This window comes from Chelonia mydas, chromosome 10 (assembly GCF_015237465.2).
Source record: "Chelonia mydas isolate rCheMyd1 chromosome 10, rCheMyd1.pri.v2, whole genome shotgun sequence".
Lineage (NCBI taxonomy): Eukaryota > Metazoa > Chordata > Testudines > Cheloniidae > Chelonia > Chelonia mydas.
This window is the reverse complement of record NC_051250.2, coordinates 67,193,652-67,205,688: the sequence shown is the minus strand read 5'-3', so window position 1 is coordinate 67,205,688 and position 12,037 is coordinate 67,193,652. Positions and strand designations below refer to the sequence as shown.

Here is a 12,037-nt window from a genome sequence, read left to right as displayed (position 1 = left end):
AAAAGCACAGAATACCTACTATAATCTATTGCTTTCATAGATCAATACCATTCTAGAAGAATGAATAGATAGAAAAGCTGTTGCTATTAAGTGAAAGAGCTATGTTCCCCTACATTTCTCCCCATAAAATCATCCTCCAAAACCATATGAGAGATTCGCACTTCGGGTTTAGTCCCTTGAGGTGCTCAACTCCCACCGCAGTTGGAAAGGGTGATCGGTATCTCACATGGTTGGGCCCTTCTGTTTTTTAAACATTCCCTTCTGAACGTTTATGTAAAAAAAGTCAGGAAGAAAACAATTTACTAAAATAAAAATAAGAGCAGATGCTTACTAACAGGAGATCAATGTTCTGGTCTTTAATGTTTCCATATTCCACCACAACATAATATTTGCTACACTTTGATTTCACTTTGAGCATTGCATTTTCATCATCAGAACTGCCTGCTGTGTGCAGAGATCCAAAGAGAATTTAGAAAGATGCCCATTATTACGGTTTTACACATAACATGTTGAATCCTATTTTTGTGACTAGAGATTGGATTAATTTGAAGGGTAGCTATTAGGATAGTCCAAAAGTATATTCTTAAATTTTCAGAGGCATTTAGGATCAGTGCCTCAATGATAAAGGGCCAACTACTATTTCATTTCACAAATCTCAGGCTTGACATCATGTTAATTTCAGGCTACAGTCAGAAATGTACAACCTTAGGGACAACTTCCAGCATTAGAATCATGATGTTCCAAGGCCTCAAAAAACGATGTTTCTTCCAGTCTAATTGCATTACTTATAGTCCACGGTCTCAGGGAATAGTAAATAAAAAGTTGGCCATGGTTAAAATGGCTGAGGAAACTTAAAATGTTTTTCTTGGCTATACATCACTACTAAACAATATAGGCTAAGATCTGTAAAATTTTGCATCCTCATCATTTGTACTGCAGTTACGTACACAACTGCAATAAGTGTACATGCACCTTTACCAGTTAGGTGTATTTGCATGACATTTCCTATAATTGCATGCATGGTCATGGTAATTATTCACATGCACATTTGTACGCGAAGAGTTCAAACAGTTAATCCATTGTCCTCAGCGGGGTTGCATAGGTGTAACATAGGGCAGGGGACTGGCCACATGTGTTCTGCATTTCTATTTTTGCAAAAATCTAGCCATTTGTAATTGAGCAACTTATCTGTGATGTGTTTTTAGATAAGAAAAAGGAACATTGTTTTATTATACACAAACACGCAGATATATTCCTCATTCATAATATTGTACTGGGAAAAAAACAGAACCATGTTTACACATAGGCCTGTGGTTAAATTAGCCTACCTAATTTTAAAGAGAGGCTTAACGATGAGCTCAATTAACCAGCAACCCACCCTTAGGAAAAACAGGTATTCATAGAGTGTTGCTGAACGCCAGTGCATACATTTTAAATGTCAACACATTTTTTTAAAACACGGTTAATGCAAAACTCAGGCCAAGAGTTCAATGGCAGTAAAGCAGTTTACAACAAGTGAGGCTCTGGCCCTCACACTGGAATCTGAATTTTTCCACAGTGCAGAGAGTGGGGAGGAGGGTTATTGGCTATTAAGTAAGGGCTCATCCCTAACCAACAGGTTTGCTGAGGTTTGTGAACCTTTGGGTGAGCCTGGATTGAGTTTAAAGTCAACCTTGGCCCGATGTATGGCTTCAGAAGGAAATCATGCGATACCTGGGGCTTGGTACTGCAGAGTACAGGTACGGGATGTCATGCATATGTCTATCCATGTCAGTGGCAAGGCTCCCATTGGCTTCTGTTGGCACTGGATCAAAGCCTTGAAGTACACGATAAATAGTGACAGAGACCTTAGGGGAAACTCAGTTCCATACAGATAAACAGGCTATTGTGTACCCACATAATTACTCCTGCCTATTTACAGCTGTTAAGGCCAAAGAGGACAGTGTATCCCATCTACTTGGAGTACCGAGGGTTGCACATAAGGCCACATCTCCCACACATTTACTTACCACACCCTTTTTCCTATGCACCCTTCAGAATAAGGGAATAGGTGTCTATGGGTATGTCTACACTGCAATTAGACACCCACAGCTGGACCATGCCAGCTGACTTGGACTAAGGGGCTGTTTAATTGCAGTGTAGAGGTTTAGGCTCAGGCTGCAGCCCAGGTTCTAGGACGCTGCAAGGGGGCGGGGGGGGGGGGGGGGTCGCAGGGCTTGGGCTGCATCCCAAGACCGAACAACTACATTACACTTAATCAGCCCCTTAGCCTGAGCCCCACAAGCCTGAGTCAGCTGGCTTGGGCCAGCTGTGGGTTTTTAATTGGAGCGTAGACATACCCACTGGGGCTTCAGATTCATTGAGCTCAGTTTGGGGACTATGCCTAAGCCCTTACCTTACTTGCACCCCCACACTTGCCCTTTGACTTTCTGCTTCCTATGAATCCTGAGCCCAAAGCAAAGCAAAAAAGAAAAGGCTCATTAAGCACTGCACACTGGCCCCACTAAGTTTCATAACTACAGTGAACACCACTGAAAATTCAACATTCCCTACCACACAGACTCCTGCAATAGCCTTGGTATCTTAGGCTTAGAAGATACTACAAGAGGAGGTTATTTACAGTAATGTTATGGCCTGAATTAATGTAACATGAATAAATTACATACTCCTTACTAAATGTTAAGCCTATTTTGCAGTCACATACAATACTGGTAAAGTATGCATAAGTTGCATCTCAGACTTAGAGGGGGAAAATCACATTGAAAACATACAAAAATTATAATTTTTCCCTATTTCTTTACTAGTGTAGGTTTCTTTGATGCTAATAAACAGAAAATTAGAATGTTCCAGCAATGTGAACCTCCTGAAAGTTAAATCATTGCTATAATAAACCTCATGTTGCTTACATGCTACTTTGTTTTATGCTTGTAATGAGACACTGTGAAAATGCAAGTGAACTTGACCTCACCCTAATCTTTGGACTTGCAGAATGATCTGTGCTTGAAACTTCCTCACATTTCCTTTCATGTGCCAAATCAAGACTGAGACCAATCAAACAAAGCAGCGTGTCCTGACGGCTTGACTCTCAGCTGTCCAGACAGTTAACACTACCTATGGAAAAATTAGACAAGCTGTTTTCTTTGCAGACTTACAACTGCTATAGTACTTTATAGGACACTAATTTCCCAACAGTGTATATTTTGAAGCTGACAAGTGTTAAGCTATGATTAAAAAATTCAAAATGAATCCACGTATCTGTCACTTAGTTAACCCCGTTTGCACGGGTGACCACAACGGGAACGCATCTGTCAACAATTTATATAGAAGGTAGGTGCTGCTGAGACCTCATAATGAGGTGAATGGGTTAATTTTCTCATTGCTAGAAGATCAAATGAAGAATTTGACTCAAATAATGTAAAACGGAGATCAGTCTAAAGTAAAGTAGAAGATTCAATTACACTTATCTCAAGGAAAGATCCACAGAGCAATACAGTAAATATGAAAACAAAATCAATGAGTACCTTCAGTTGATGGTGTCCAAGAAGTCATGAGTATTCTGTAGTCCATTCTACTGTTTGAGAAAAATTATTTTATCAATTGCATAAAATATTTACCAATACTTAAGAACACACTAACATGCAAAATTCAAAACATTTTCAATAATCACTGGTTACATCAAAAATCTGGAACAGTTGCTTAGTTCAATCTAGATTAAATCCTTATTTGGGATTCCTTTGACCAAAAAAAAGTCCATTTGATGTTTGTGTATAAAATCTTTCGGCGTGCTCTCTTTTTGTTTATTTATCTATGTATTTGTTGGGGCTAGGAGGGGAAGGCCACTTATGATTTGCTCAAAAAACACTTACATGTATGTGTGTAACTTTCCCACATTCAGAGTTCCATAGGACTACTCACATGCATAATTATGTACCTCAATGTTTGCAGGATTGGGGCTTTAAAGGTTATCACAATACCTGACTTTTTGTAACATGCTATTTTTAATTTTTTTCCAAGAACAGAGTAAGTCATTCAGATAAAGTAAGGAACAGGTTTTACCGGACAACACAAAACACCATTGTATAATCAACCAACAGTACTCCACTACTTGGCTAGTTATTTCATACGGCCAATAATGTCAGAAATGTACTGAATTTAAGCAAATGCAGAATTAAGTATGGGAATCAACTTCAGACTGAGGAAGCACTATTTTTTACCCCAAGAAACAAAAAAGCAGAGCAAAACCCAACAACAACACAGTAAACACCCTGTAATTTATTTCCTAATTTAATTATATTTTAGAAGCCACCATTGCATTGCATTTTCTCTCTCCCCCAGCAGTAGCAAGAAAAGGGACAAACTGCAAAACAGAATCCTTTATCTGTGGTTTTGTCTCATAAAAGCCCATGTTAATTTCAATGAAAGCACAAGCTGAGAAGTATAGCAGCTGGCCCTTAAATATATGGAAAAATAGCAGCAGTTTTACTGCCATAAGATTCTTTTTTTCAAGACTTGTAATGCCCATGGTAACACGTGCAAGTTTCTTTAAGGAGGTGCTCTGTATATATATGTGCAATGCCCAAGTAAATGTTAGGGTTTTTATAAAGCAGCAGAAAAAATGGGTTTGTAAAGTCCTTGTATCTTAAATGTCTACTAAGTTACCCACATTGATTACAATATCTTACACGTCTATCCTCCCCTTTTGAAAAAAATTGGAAATTTAGTTATTTATTTTAGACTAGGGAAGGCAATGGGAGAGATTTTTTTTTTTGAAGTTGGGTAGCCATATGCATTCAAACTTGTATATGAAATTATCATGATGTGCAAAAATTGGGTAACAATTGCACGCAAATCAGTAATTAGGTGAATTTGCACACGCAGCTGATTTGCACATATATGTACAAGAATTTTTATATCCTTTGCACATTTTTCCTCTCCAGAGTGCGCGATACATGTTTAGGGTTTGCCTACACAGCAAAAGATGACTGGTGGCAGCACGTCTCAGAGTTGGTTCCACTGGCTTTGGCTCGCGGGACTCCCGCTGCAGGGCTAAAAATAGCAGTATAGACATTTAGCCTCAGGATGGAGAAGGAGGGTCTCAGAAACTGGACTCCACCCTTAGTACTAATATTTACACTGCTATTTTTAACTCTGCAGACCCGGACTCTGAGACTTTCTGCCATTTTTTCCCTGTGCAGATGTATCCTTAGATACACAGAGCTGTACTAATTTTAAAGTTACTTAAAATGAGAAATTAAATCCCTTGTTAGAAGTATGACACCAAAATTATGGTGTTAAAAGTTGCTAAAAAAAGATAAAAGTAAATGTGATTACAGTCCTTTATATATATTAATTAGAACAAATTTTCCAGATGAATTTGTTGCAGTATTTATTTATGAAAGAAAATGACACCTTTAGATTTAGTAACAAAGTTGTGAAATGTATTTGGATGTTGTTACATGTTTTGGTTCTTTTCCATTTACTTGTACTAATTATAATAAAACACAATTGTGTATATTCTATATAGTACCAACCTATCAAGTTGCCTGGCTGCAATCAGAATATGAGCACATTCTTCTAGATCCTGTGAGAGAAGAATCTTGGAATAACATGAAAAATATTTTAAATTGTCACCTTATGAACTGAACTGGCTGTTGTTCTTTTACTTCTGATTTTTATAAGTGAAAGACGGACACATGCCATTTCTTCAGGTGCTCTTTATCCATATTGATATATGCCAAGTTAGTTTTTTGTTCTTTTGACATTCAGATCCATTCAAACTCCACAGACTTCAAGACAGAGAGGATCTCTGAATACTACATATAATACAGGCATAGAAAGAAGTGTTTACAATAAAGTCCTTAGGGGTCAATAGTAAATAAAGTAAAATAATATCTTAGTACTTTATATGTTCTAAGCACTTTACAGACATTAATTAATTCTCAATTGTGGAGCAGCTAGATACATGTAAGTATTAACCCTATTTTACAGATGGGGAAACTGAGGCAAAGGGGAGCTAATAGACTCAAATCCATACCTTGAGTAAGTCGAAGATACTGGAAAGATCATAAAGCAACAAAACCAAGAGGGCAAATGGAAGAAGGTAGGATGTATAAAGAGGCAATACAACAAATTTGGAAGCATGCAGGAAGCATGCACAAAGAGAAAGTAAACAGTGAATTTTTCAAAAGATGACACAAAGTCAGCACAATATTGCCCTCTATCTCCTCTCAACTCTGCCAGTAATGTAGGAGATTCACCAGCCCACTCCTCCCACACAGAGTGTCTGAAAGCTTGGGGAGGTGGGTGTTGAACAAGGGAGATCCTTACTTTAACACTCACTCATTAAATGGCAACAAACCTTTGTTAACACAGAGTTAAGACTGCCCAGTGAAAGCTTGTGCCCTTCAGAACATCGAGTTCTGAAGTGACTTGTCACCCAGTAGCCCAATGGCAGAGCTAGGAATAGTCCTAGTCTAGTGGTGTTTCCAGTTGGTCACAGGGTTGCTATGTACTCAGTGATTATCCCCACTCCAGTACATTTTGTTATAATGCAATGGGCATGATGGTCATGCTTTGAAATATTTGCAATATGTAGTTGCTAACAGGGCTGGTGAGAGAAATCTCATCCATGGCCTAGGTCCCAAAATCTTGACAGTTTTACTACATGGTTGTTACAGTAACCTTAAGTGTGAGAGAAGACTGCAGTATTTCTCTTTCTCCACTCCTCTCCCACAACATGTAGTTCCCCCTCCCCCACCGTTTCCAGCTCCCCTCCCCTTTCCAGTTCATTAAGCCACTAGTTGGCACTGTGGAAGCTATTAACATGTAAGAAGTTGCTCCTTGTTGTCTCCTGCCCTATACTGCTGCAAATAAATATCACAAGCAGCAGCTTACTGGAGGGCCACAAACTACCTTGCTTATGTAGCCCAAGCTGCACGCTGAGCTGGGCCCCTTGCTCCTACTACCCACCCCAAGCTGGGACTTCTGCCCCTGCTTCAGCCAGGTTTCCCCAGCCATGCTCCAGGCCCACTCACTCCTCCTCTCCTCCAAACTAGCCCCCCCACTATGGCCAGTCCCCCACCTGACACAGGGGTGTTGTATATCTTCACTATTTATTTTCTGGATTTCAGATGTTTAAATTTGCATTACCTTCAGTTCACCCAGATCCAGGCTCACGTGGAGGAACAGGAAGAGGGGCTCAGACACTCCAGAGAAGCAGGGACCCCAACAGAGAGGGCAGAGTGGAAGAGGGCCTCGGACTCCCCAGATCCTGCACGCACAGAAGGGGGAAAACATGAGGCTGACAGACAGGCACCCATGTCTTATTGTCCCCCAGTACACCTGCCAATCACCCCTATGTGTACTCATTACCCCCTCATCTGAGCTCCCCAACCCTCTCACCTTCCCTACCACCAGCCATCCTCGTTTATACCCCTCCTGTCAATGAAGTCTCAATTTGGAGAGCTGAGGTAAGGAAGGAAGATGATGGGCAAACCCTGGAAGCTGGAGAGATAAAGAGAACATGAGCTAAAACACATGTCATAGTAAAAGGTGCGGGGTGGAAAAGGGAAAATTTCAACTCTTCCAGTCCTTGTTTGGAACCTAACAGCTCTGGTTAATGCTACTTTACCTGTCCCTTGCCTTTCTTCATGCAGCATGAGCCAAATTCTGCCTTCAGTTGCTCACGTGCAACCACACTGACTTGGATGACCCTGGTTAATGGAAGAAACCCTGTTTTAAGGGTTTTGTTAGATAGTAAGAATAAAGCAAGATCCTTTTGCTGTCTGAGATTTAACTTAAATAATACATATCACTAAGGGCCTCTTACAGAGTTGGATTATGCTCCCACTGAAGTCAAAGGCAAATCTTCCAGTTAGCTTCCAGAGGGAGAAGCATCAGGCCATTTGTCTATAAATGGTGCACAGAGAACAAAGCAAACTAGCAAAAGTGTCCTCCATCACCTGATGAGCATTGGCTGACCCAGTTGTGGGTCAGGGACATATACGTTTTTAATTTAAAAAGCCATGTCAGAAGGATTACTTGATTCTTGATATAGCATTTAAATAAATCTACATATCTGTCAAAACCAACTCCAGAGACTAAGTGGGAGGATGGAATTAATACAGTGGCAAAAGTTAATTTTACATTAACATTTATGACAAATTGGGTTCGGGTATTTTTTTTTTTTAAACTCAATGTATACTAAAATTATTCTTTTGTTAATCTAAAAAAGTATCCTTTTTGGAAATAATATATTCCTGCTGGATCTTAAATTTCTTTTGCTACGATTACATTTTGTACTTCATCCAAGGAAGCTCAAAAAACTGTACAAACTGTGTTATTTGGAATATTATCTCACTCTTAAAGGGACTGAAAAGTAAAACCAAACGAGAGCCATAAGGTTATTTCACTATAACCATACTTACTCATTGCACGCCTTCCCCATGCAGCAGATGTTTCTTGGAAAGATAGGCTTGTTGCTTTCCAGAATGCTACTTGATGCTTAATGTCATTCACTGATGCAAAAGCCATCTCTTTTGTAGCAAATGATTAATGTGCTACACGATTTTTGCAGGAGAACAGGAGCCATGTATCTTACAGAAACTTTTTAAAAAACAGTTCTGCTGGCTTTGAAGTTTAGATGCAAGTATGCGCCTGGGTGGTGACTGATAACCCCATCTAAAAGCACGCTTTGACCGTCTGCTCATTGGGTCAGATGTTTTTCCTATTAAATGGTCTCTATAGAATACCCCAGAATTCAAGCACTGAAGACATATAGGAACAGTGTGTATGGCCTAAATAAGTCCTTTTTAAAATTAACTGACTCCTGCTGTTCAATTTGTTCTCACACCACAGTCTAGGGCTACAGAAACTCTCTCTCACAAAGCCACTTTGCTGTCTCTCCAGGATGATTTTTGAAATGGTGACAAATGTTGTTAGGAAAATATCTCTAGCTTCATGTTTCAAGAAAATTACAGCATGCAGAGTAGGGAAGCTGGTCAAAAAATAGGTCTGTTACTATTTTTGTTGGGGGAAAATGTTGCAAAATGTAAACTGTAAAGCATGTGTTAAATAGAGTGGGCATGCTATATCATATACAAGTGAAAGATGTGCACAGGCCAGTGGATTTGGATCTGGGAGAACTGAAGATACTGGAGAAACTGATGGCAGCTCACAGTAATGGGTCATATTTTGCCTCTTGGTCTTCCCCATTGTGTCAATAGTGATTATATAATGATCCTGCAAGCCGATTTTTAAATCTATTATACACCAATAGTACATCAAATCAGCATATAAGTGTAGGTGTGTGCAAATAAGCTGGAAGAACAGAATCCTATCCCGACCCATAAGCACACCATGGAGCAGCCGTGCAACTCTTCTGTAGCTGCTGCCTCTTCCCATCACTTATGTATGGGTGCGGGGTTTGTTTTCGTTTCTTTTGTTTGCAGCCACTGGTTCTAGTTAAGAGTATATCCAGGGGGGCCCTCCCCTATGTTCCTCTCTGCACTACTTTATACAGAGTCAATTTGAAGCCAGCTTCCATGGCATGCAAAGTATACAGAATGTCAACTCCATGCCTAACGATTCAGAGTGCTCTTGCTTTTAAGTGTTTCATACCTTGAAAAAAAAAAAGTAGCAACAGACATGGTGGATTTCCATATAATCCTATCAGGGCCATATTGTGAACCCCTTACTCCCGTTGGTAAGCAGGTAATTACATGAGCAGAGTAACTCAAGTTAATGGGACTCATCATGCTAGTGGTTGTAAGAGGTTTGCAATCTGGCCCTAAATGACTAATTAAATAATGAATCAGAAAGAGACTGAAAAACTTCCATTATATTAGCTCCATTTTCTACAAAAGAGCCACAAATCTGATTTTAAAAAAGGAAGGAAAAAATGAAACCCTTTTAATATAGAAAATATATTAGCATGTATTTAAATTAAAAATTGATTCTAGACATAATGTATCTGTGGTTAGGAAATGAAGCATTTAATTGAAGTAAAATTCAAAAGAGATGAAATGTGGCATTTAATAGAGTTGCTGGAGGCAGCATTCTTAAGCTGACCAGACTTAAGTGTGGTTATTTCGGTGTCCTACTGATAAGATTTTATTTTTTTTTTTTTTAAAGATTTTTTCAAGAGACTTAATTTCATAAGTTGTATTTGAAATCTAATTTCAGGATCAATTACTTTCTGTATCACTGGGTGGTTTCATGAAAAAAAATATATTCATAGTAATGCAAATTTCATGTGTTTAGATTTTATTTGAATGCCTAATGAGGAATATGTGCAAACACAACAGACTAAAAGTATTAGTGTTTCTCTGGGTTGAATGAACAGGGATCAGCTAATACAGTAGTATCAAAATAGACTATGTCCTGCTTGATAGACTGACTAGGTGTGTCTAATATTTTTGTGACTTCAGGGGGTGGAAATGGAAACAGGCATCCAAGATGTAAGGGCAGTTTTCTATACACTTTAGCTGTGGGCAATATTTTTTGAAGGTGGGTGTGTCACTCCCAATTATGCCACTAAAATAAAGCACTTCTCTTTTTTCAGTGATATATTCAAACTGTACAAATATCCTTTGTAAAAACATGTACGACAAAATCTAAGTATTTAATTTTTATGAGACAATTTTTTTCACACATTTCCAAAAAAAATCTACTATTCTTAGATGTTTTTAGGCTGTAGAAATTCACTAAAATGCTCTCCAGCAGATGAATATATATGCAACATGAATATATACGCAACACTTAGATCAGTGCTGAAGAGGGGAAAGGTACAACAACAAAGATTCAAACACTACACATTTTGGATATGAAAAGCAAAATATGACTTGATATGCAGAGCACTTGGCACATGATTTGAGAGGATAGTCCCACAGCTATTTAAAATAAATAATGAAAGGGTTACATGAAATAGAAAATCTTAGCTTGTACTGCTGGATTGATGTAATATTAAAATAAACTGAGTGAGTCAAAGTCTTCTACATACCTATATCCTGTTTTTCCCCCTCCAAAAATATTTTCCCTTCTGGATCTATTTATAAATATTTATTATGATTCTATTGTTAGCTACCATGGAATTATAGATTTAATAAAATATCTTAGAAATTTAATTAAATATTATGAGGGCTGTCGATTAATCACAGTTAACTCAGGATTAACTAAAAAAAGTAATCACAATTAAAAAAATTAATTGCACTGTTAAAAAATAGAATACCAATTGAAATTTATTAAATATTTTTGGATGTTTTTCTACATTTTCAAATATATTGATTTCTATTACAACACAGAATACAAAGTGTACAGTGCTCACTTAATATTATTTTTATTTCAAATATTTGCTCTGGAAAAATGTATAAAAGAAATAGTAGTTTTCAATTCACCTCATACAAGTATTGTAGTACAATCTCTTTATCGTGACAGTGTAACTTACAAATGTAGATTTTTTTTGTTACATAACTGCACTCAAATATGAAACAATGTAAAACTTTAGAGACTTCAAGTCCACTCGGTCCTACTTCTTGTTCAGCCAATCGCAAAGACAAACAAGTTTCTTTACGTTTACGGGAGATACTGCCGCCTGCTTCTTATTTATAATGTCACCAGAAAGTGAGAACAGGCATTCACATGGCACTTTTGTAGCTGGCATTTTAAGATATTTATATGCCAGATATGCTAAACATTCGTATGCCCCTTCATGCTTTGGCCACCATTCCAGAGAACATGATTCCATGCAGATGATGCTAGTTAAAAAAATAATGAATTAATTAAATTTGTGACTGAACTCCTTGGGGGAGAACTGTATGTCCCCCGCTCTGTTTTACCCACATTCTGCCATATATTTCATTTTATAGTAGTCTCGGATGATGACCCAGCACATTCGTTTTAAGAACACTTTCACAGCAGATTTGACAAAATGCAAAGAAGGTACCGATGTGAGATTTCTAAAAATACCTACACCACTCGACCCAAGGTTTAAGAATCTGAAGTGTCATTCAAAATCTGAAAGGGATGAGGTGCGGAGCAT

General features: G+C 38.2%; 1 long non-coding RNA gene across 1 annotated transcript; it reads right to left on the bottom strand.

The window, feature by feature from the left end:
* Positions 1 to 5,645: 5,645 nt before the first annotated feature.
* On the bottom strand, positions 5,646 to 7,714 carry LOC119567222. Its single transcript, XR_005227131.1, has 3 exons — positions 7,631 to 7,714; positions 7,150 to 7,270; positions 5,646 to 5,813 (listed from the first exon to the last, which is right to left on the bottom strand). It is a non-coding gene; the product is annotated as an uncharacterized LOC119567222 (long non-coding RNA).
* Between the last annotated feature and the right edge of the window lie 4,323 nt (positions 7,715 to 12,037).